The sequence below is a fragment of the Chelonia mydas genome, chromosome 5 (assembly GCF_015237465.2).
Source record: "Chelonia mydas isolate rCheMyd1 chromosome 5, rCheMyd1.pri.v2, whole genome shotgun sequence".
Lineage (NCBI taxonomy): Eukaryota > Metazoa > Chordata > Testudines > Cheloniidae > Chelonia > Chelonia mydas.
Window position 1 is genome coordinate 93,860,629 of NC_051245.2, and position 9,133 is coordinate 93,869,761.

The following is a 9,133-nucleotide window of genomic DNA, read 5'->3' on the forward strand; positions in this document are numbered from 1 at the left end:
CAACTATTACTATGGGGAAATTGAAAAGAAATTTGTCTTTTTAAAAGCTTCTGAGAAATATTTCACTTTTAAAATGAAAAACTGAATCCAAATGTGAAATATTTTCAGTTTTTGAAAACTGTTCTTGGTAAAAATGTTCAGGTTCCACTAAATAAAAATGTGGCTTCCAAAAATCAAATATCTTTAAGAAACTTTTTCTTAAATCCTGTTCTTTGACCAGAATGAATGTTTTCCATGAAGTTTTTTGGTTGAAAAGTCACTTTGCATCAAATGTTTTGACCAGCTTTATGCATGAATCTTAGCAATTGACTGTAATCAAGGAAAAGATAAGTAAAGTCAGATACCAACATCAGTATAAACAGGATCATCATTAACTTGGAGGATACATATTGCATTTAACAGGTACACGTTTCACAACTTGTTCTTGCAGATTCCAGAAAGACAAGGTGGATGAGGTAATATATTTTATTGGACCAACTTCTGTTGGTTAAAGAGACAAGCTTTCAAGCCTACACAGAGCTCTTCAGATTCCAGAAAGGAAGAACATTTCTCTCCTCATGACTTTCCTCTACTGGCAAGTTAATATTACTATGATCTGTTTTAAATACCAGTGCCCTCTAGTGTGCCCTCTCAGTACGACTGAAGTCTATGTAAGTCTATATAGTCTTTCCCTTTAAATTTAGTTTCCATCTGTACCTGATCTCTACATCTGCATCAGAATATTTTTTAAAACATTATTGTCCCTTCTGAATTTTAGTTTTCCTGCATGATTTCTTCATCAGACTATTCTTGTGATGTAAAGATCTGGAACTGTAGTCAGATGCTTAATCACAAGACGTGTTACAGCAGGGCCAATTGGCTCGGTGAATACATGCAATTTATACCGTAGTATGAGTTTCTGTGGGGGAGGGGAAATTGCCAATAGAAATTTAGCAATCCCATTTTGGCTTGTAGTGGTTTCTGGATCTATAGATTCTCCTGCGGGGGAGGAGACGCAGAAGAGAGAGGGCCATATTTTGCCCATGGGCTAAATACATCCCTTATGTAACACTATTGCTGATAAATAAGTCCCCAATAAGGTCAAAGTTCATAAATACCTACCAACGCAGGATTAATGGGATTTTTTTGTTCAAAGAAATATTTTGGTTTAATATTGAATACTTGGTTTTTCACAAATGGGCTCTAAATTAGCCCGCCAGGTTTTGTAGACGTCACAGTCTGTGGGTGCCATAATCACAGATCACTGACTCTTGCAATTGATTACAAGGCAAAATTACAGTGCAAAACTTGGAAGCTTGTTATGGATGGGTTTTTCATTTAAGCAAAACAATGCAGATGTGAGAGAATAGACCACATAATCCTATGTTTATGGCATCCAATTGCCATTATGGGAAAGATTAGATTGTCGCAATTTCAGTATCATGACTTCTTTGAAAGATTAAGTAGATATAGGGAAAGGAAGCAATAATGTAAATATATAACTGTAAGTAGCAAAATAGTATGGGGAAGTTTTAATTTAAAAAAATACAAAAGAGTAATACAATAGAAAATATAAGTCCATGTGTTCCCCAGTAAAACTCTCTTTTAAGGTGGCGCTGCTACCCTGTTTCTGATTACCATACCTTTTAAATAGTATGAGTCAATACCTTTTCTTAATGAGTTTCTAAAGTTAATATTAAAGTCTGAGTGCTAGCTACACAAAGACTGTTAGTCTAATCCAGCGGTTCTCAAACTGTGGGTCGGAACCCCAAAGTGGGTCATGACCCGGTTTTAATGGGGTAGCCAGAGCTGGTGTAAGGCTTGCTGGGGCCCCGGGGCTGAAGCTGAAGGTCGAGGGCTTTAGCCCGGGGCAGTGGGGTTCGGGCTTCAGCTCTGCCACCTCCCATTCCCGCCCAAGGGGCTGTGGCTTGGGCTTTGGCTTTGCCTTCCCCCTGGGTTGCAGGTCTCGGGTGGGCTCCTGTAGTAATTGTATAGTAATTTTTGTTGTCAGAAGGGGGTTGCAGTGCAGTGAAGTTTGAGAATCCGTAGACTCTAATCTTTAAATGTAGCTTCAATATTGCAATTAGAATTCGAAAGTTAGATTCTGTCTCTACTTCTGATTACCATACCTGTTAAACGGTACATTTTAAACAGGCATTTTGAAGCAGTACAAAGAAGCCAGAAAGTTGCCTTAACCAGCTACCTGGGAATTTCCCTTGTGTAAGGGTAATCACTGCCTCACAGCTCTCTCAGTTCAGATTGGTCCTCGGTGAGTTTCAGGATCTGGGGTCTGCAAACTCCACTCCTAATCTAGGTCTAATGTTCTGAAATCCTCCAGCTCCTTTCTAGAGATATGGGGCTAGATTCTGCTCCTATTAGCACCCATCTACCCCATGTATGCAAGTAATAGAAGTACTTTTTGTGATCAGTAAGTTTAGTTCAGCAGAGGTTCACAAACTTTTTAATTAAATATTTCATTGAGTGCTTCTTTAGCACCTTTTTTTGGAGGAGAAAGCTATAATTTTCAGGATATGCTAACTCCCACCCCCCAAAAAATCAGAAAAGGTAGAGAAATAGAGGTATCCTCAAGTGGCTGTACTAGAACTGAACAAATATTTATTTGTATTACAGTAGCACCTTCTGCCCCCAATCCACACCACACATCCATTAGGCACCATACAAACAGGAAGAGACAGTCCCTGCCCCAAAAAGACTTCCCACAATGAATAAAAAGGACAAACAGAAGGTGGAAGAGAAGAAATGTCTCCATTTTACAGCTGGGGAACTGCAGGAAATGTGCTAAAGCTTGAACCTGAACTCACATCTCCCAATCCAAAACCTTACCACCAAAACTATCTGTTCCTCTCCAGTAATCTGCAGATAGAGCAGGGTGGTCCTCTCTCTCTCTCTTTCTCTCTCTCTGTGAATGCTTTTAAATCATGAACATTAATGAATTTCCCCTGCTCTGTAAGCTTGTTGAATAATGAAAAAAATATTGTGGAATCAGGTATTCAAAATATAGCAAACATTATTGAATAAAGGATTTGATAAATATTATTGGACCAGAGTTACTTGCAATACTTAGTTCATCTGACAAATGTAGCCTCTTTTTTCCAGCACACGCTGTTCCAACAGACTGCAACAAATACATTCTTGAGAATTGTAAACTATTTGATATTTTTGAGACTTTTTTAGCTGTTTGTCAGATCTCTGCAAATATTTTCTATGGGTAAATCCTCTCCACCCACATGTAGATGGAATGCAAAGGGACAGAGGTAAAATTCAACTTGCCAGCCAGGACTAGTGACCAGTGTAGCCTACACAGTGGAATAGCGGCCACAGTTTTGCCATGCCAATGTGCTGGATTTTGGCACTGCTGGATTTAATAAATATCTGGGGGGATGTGTACTCTCAAGTCCCCTAGCGTTTTGGGGAGCTGATGGTTCCTCTTCAGCAGCCCACAGGAGTCACACGGCACCTCATAGTTTTGGCTCATAGTACAAGAATGGAGATTGGAGTGACAACTTCTTGATTTATGTAATGCAACAACAAATCCCTCTTACGCATGCCTGAGGAGCCCACCCCTTGCTGTACTTCTGTGTGCTAGACCACAACATTATATACAGTCTTATCGGCACAAGAGGAAATCATGTCAAACCAAGTCAAGAGTCTGGGGAAAATATGGTATGGGCACAAGTGTCCTCATCTTGAATGCATGCACGATCTTGGCTCCATTGTTTGACAGGACAGATCCTGGAGAAAGGCCATAGGGGAGTGAGTCATTCAGCTATGCATATCTTTAGCTCTTGTAGAAGGTTCAAGGCCATATGATCTTTTTCAAAGCTCTGGCACAGCGGGCTACCTGTTTTTGACGAGTCCAGGCACTGAGGGCAGTGAACAGAACATTTCAGCAGACAGCTAGGCAAGAGTGACTGCCTTAGAGTTCTTAGACTGATCCCTGATCTGCATTTCTCTTATTGCACATATCTTGTGGCCCTCTTGTTTTTCAGTGTTAACTTTATGATGACATGAAGCTAGTTGGGAAAGTGAGATTTTCAGCTTTAATTCCACATTCCTATACTTTGTGTTTATTGGACTTTGTAGGGGGTTCTTATCTCTTAAAGCCTTACATTCTCACATGTAGTTTTGTCTCTTAGGGTATGTCTTCACTGCAGTTAGCTTGAGTGGAGGAACTCAGGTTAACTTAGCTAAAGTGAGTGTCCACACCACAGAGGGTAACAAATCATATTCAAGGTAGTGTGTGCACCCTGTACTGAACCCCAAGAAGTGTTATCCCTGGGTTCTTAGCACTGCACTAGTGTAAACCACTCTTTGAAATCTTTTGTACAATATTGCAGTAAAAGTTGTCTCTTTTCTGGGCACATGGGCAGAAGTGGATTAGCCTGGCAAGTCATTACAGCACACCACTTCTGATTTTGTGTTCATGGCCTGTGTTCCAGTGTGGAGGCATGGAACGCTTACCAGGCATTAATGGAGTTCTGACTTAAGTAATGGGAGGCATATACAGAGCATGAGATGTGGGGGAGGACTTTTCACAGTGGCTGGTTGCTCTCAGAAGGCAGCAATATGATTTGCTAAGGAGATCATGCAGGCTGCCTGCAGCCATGATGGAAGGGTGGAGAAACTCATCCTGATTTTCTTAGCTGAGGAATCCTCCTGTGTTGACTGGTGGTTCTGGAGCAGGATCACAGGCACAGAGTGGTGGAACTACATTAGCATGCAGGCCTGGGATGACAATCAGTGGACCCAGAACTTCTACCTTCCTAGAGCTGTACTAAGAGCTTGCCGCAGCCCTGCAGTGCCAAGATATGCAGTAGAGACAGTCCAGAAGTGGGTTACTCTTGCCATCTGAAAGCTGGCTACCCCAAACTGCTGTAGGTGGGTGGCTAATCAGTTTGGTGTCAGAAGTCAATGTTGGTGCTGTGATGATGAGGTTTGCAATTGAAGTAATAGCTTTGGTTGACGCATGGATGGTTAAGATTGGTAGTGTCCCTGAAGTAATAGCAGCTTTGAGTAAATGGGCTTCCTGAACTGGACCAGTGCCATCAATGACATATCTGACCCCTTCCAGGTGCACATTTTTATGTAAACTGGAAAGGGGATTATTTCATTATTCTAGAGACCTTGCTTGACCACAGAGGGAGGGAGAAGAGTTGGGTGGGAAATGGCACTGCTACAGCCCTCAAGTGAAGGTGCTCCTAGTATTACCAAAAAAAGCCCACCTTGCAGCACACAGCATCCTGCACTACAGTAGTAGATTGGTCCTAAACCAGCAATGATGGCGCTTTTATGTTGTCATATCCCCATTAACCATGTCAACAATGGCGTATCACTCTATTACTCAGCTGAGATGATGCTGGTTCTTCTGCCACATTCTCCCTGGTCCATTTTCCCCCAGTCTGCTCCTCCATCTCCACCCTAAACAGGACCAGGGAGTCTTCAGCACATTCAAATTGGCTATGGCCAGAATGGTGAGCACCTGCTCCAGCTCAGCTGAGACTGCTGTGGCCAGTGTCAGCACCTGGATTCCTCTCTTCCTCCAAATTCTCAGTGCTTGGTTGTCTTGGGCCCTTGAGGTGTCAAAGGTGTACACAGGCTCCAAGCTTGGGGGTGCTACTGAGCACCTACTCTTGCTCCTAACATTTTGGTGGAGTTATGGGACCAGGAGTTGTGGTCCTTTGCCTGACAGAACAGGTTTTTCAAGCATTTTCTTCTGCGGGCACTGAGGTCTAGTTCAGCAGATCCCGCCCTGCCTGCTCTGCTATCTCCAGTATGGTAGCTTCATAAGACTTTTGATTGCTGGTTCTGGTCCATAAAAAATCGTGTGTTGCTGGCCTCACACCATAGGTCTGCAAGAACTTTGGTGTCAACCTCATGTTGAGAGGATGCTCTCCTGGACACCATCTGATCTGAACAAGTGTAATGAGAGTGCTATACAGGTGTTACAGCTATAGTAAACCACATGTTAAGTTGGGGGCTGAACATCCAAGCAGACTATGCTGGCCGGAAGTAACTGGAGGTAACTTTTGGTCTGGAACCAAGGAGTAGGGAGACTAACTCCCAAGGTAATTTTGGTAAGATCCTAGGGGAATAGAATGGACTCTAGCTGCATCCACATAGTGTGCAGTAGCTTAAGCAGCAACAGTCATCAAGCTTCAACCTATACCCCCGTGGCAGGCCAGCTAGCTTGACTTTAATTCATCATGTTCAAGGTAGGGATATTTCTGTGTGGTTGGGAGTCAGGTTAAGGCCAATGCTCTAATTATAATTTAAGTTTACTTTTCAGTGAAGACAAACCCTTTGTCCTCCTTATAAAAGGAAATAAGGAACAAAAATAGAACAACTTGGCCCATGGTCTACTGTTTATCAGCTTATAACATTGCAAATCCAAACAAGTCAGTGGGGTTGCACTGATATTACTGTGATGGGTTCGGTCACAGAGACCCCCCTTGGAACTGTTACCTGATGTGCTGAAACTACCTCTGAGCCCATTTTCCCTGCCAGCTTGGGACTCCAGAACCCTGCCTTGTTGAGCCAGATACACTAGTCTGCTGCAACACAGACCCAGGTCTGGTCCACGGCCCCCAAAACTGCAGACTTTAACCCAAAACTGCTCAGCAAGTCACCTATCTCCAGCACTCAGACACCCAGTTACCAGTGAGATCCAAACTGCAAATAAATCCATTTTACTCTGTATAAAGCTTATACAGGGTAAACTCATAAATTGTCTGCCCTCTATAACACTGATAGAGAGATATGCACAGTGATTTTATTAAGTATAAAAAGTAGGATTTAAGTGGTTTCAAGTAATAACAGACAGAACAAAGTAAGTTCCCAAGCAAAATAAAACAAAACACGCAAGTCTAAGCCTAATACATTTAAGAAACTGAATATAGGTAAATCTCACCCTCAGAGATGTTCTAATAAGCTTCTTTCACAGACTAGACTCCTTCTTAGTCTGGGCCTAATGCTTTCCCTTGGTACAGTTCTTGTTAGATCCAGCTCAGGTGGTAACTAGGGGTTTTTTCATGACAGCAGCCCCCTTTGTTCTGTTCCACCCACTTTTATATCTTTGGCACAAGGCCGGAATCCTTTGTCTCTCTCTGGGTTCCCACCCTTCCTTCTAAATGGAAAAGCACCAGGTTTAAGATGGACTCCAGTATCATGTGACATGTTCACATGTCCTGTGAGACTTCACTATTCACTGGCTGGCACCCATGTATACAGGAAAGCTTACAAGTAAACAGAGCCATTTACAACCAATTGTCCTAGTTAATGGGAGCCATCAAGATTCCAAGCCACCATTAATGGCCCACACTTTACATAGTTACAATAGGACTTCAGAGTAATACTTCATATTTCTAGCTTCAGATAAAAGAATGATACATACATACAAATAGGATGACCACACTCAGTAGATTATAAGCTTTGTAATAATACCTTACAAGAGACCTTTTGCATAAAGCATATTCAAGTTACATTATATTTGTACTCATAAGCATATTTCCATAATCATATGGAGTGCAATGTCACAATTACCAAGAGGAGAATCTGGTCCTTTCAATCCAAAGGAAGGCTTGAGAAAGAAAAAACATAGCACTTTTCTAATTAGAAGTGGGTATTCTTCTTTCTGTCTTTTGTATCTATAAGAATATTCACCAGCCTGCATTTTATATACAAAGTAAAAGGCTCATGTTTTATTGTGACTTGTCCCAGGGACAGCTTACATCCATCATCAAAGCGGGACACTTAAGCAGGCACACAAAATAAACTGAGTATTTGCTTTTGTCAGTGTTTCTCTCTTCTTCTCACTGTCATCTGTTGCATGTTTGTTCTGCTTCCAGGATGCAGAATTCCAATTTTGGATAATCTCACTGCAGCCTACAAAAATGAATTTACAATCTAGCCCACAGTACTTGCCACTTTGATAACTGTTGGCAAATGCTGACTTTCTTTCAGTGATTTCTTAGATAATGTGCTTATTTCCAATTCTAAGAGTGGAGGGAAACACCAATATCTCCACTCTGTGTAGAAACTTGACCATTTTAACTTTATAATAACCACTGAAGTCAATGTGGTGTTTGATGTAAAGTCTTATGTAAAGTAGTACACACATTTACAGGCAGAATTGTAAACATGAGCATGCCACTTATTCTGTAGTGGCAGGTAGTCTTGTGGATACCTTAAATAGAAAACAGTGAAGATGTTTCCTATATAGATCAAAATAATCTTCTTGCAAGAAGGTGACATTTCAGGGAGGGATTATATAGCTAATGACATACCAGCATCTGTCTAGGAAACATGTTAATGACAAATAGCAATCAGGGACCCACATTAGGTCAGGCAGAAGGAACTATTTCAAAGAATGTCATCCATCTAGTAAGGCGTCTGAAGGATGATGAGTTCATCTTACTGCCGAGAGGAATGAATGACAAGGGAGAAAAATACACAGAAGTAGACATCAGCCACTGCTGTCATGTTACAGCATTTCTATTGGGCACATAGCTCAAGTGAATTCCTCTTTCTTTTCAGCAGGAAATATTAACAACTAGAATAGGGGACTGGGAGCCAGGATTTGTGGGTTCTATCCATGGCTCTTCCACTACCTTTCTATGAGACCCACAGCAAGTTATTGAACTCTGTGCCTTGTTTTACCCACCTGTAACAAGGAGATAGCATTGTATTGTGAGGATTAGTTCACACAGAGGTAATGGTACTGAGAGGGTTAGTTAATATATTTGAAAAGTGCTTTGAAGATGTAAAACTTTTCAGTATTTTGTGCTTTGCCTCTACTATTGCAGATGTTTTATGCTTACAACATTTGAGTGCAAAACTCTGGATGCAGCTTAACTACCCAAGTGCCTGGCAAATAAGGTCATTAGAGTTTTCATGGGCACTGCAAGCACAACTACTTGGAAGCCAGGCTGGGGGTAGCTACAAATTAGGAGTGATGTGCATGACTTTGAGTCTGTCTGCCACCTATTTCATATATATAAATGTAGTGTCATGTCGTGGAACCTAATACAATGCAATGTATGCTTCAAATAATGGCTCTCAAAGAACGTCCAGTTGAAGACTGTAGGATCAAACCTGATTTTTGGGAAAAAGAAAATTTCTTACAAAGCTGGTAAAA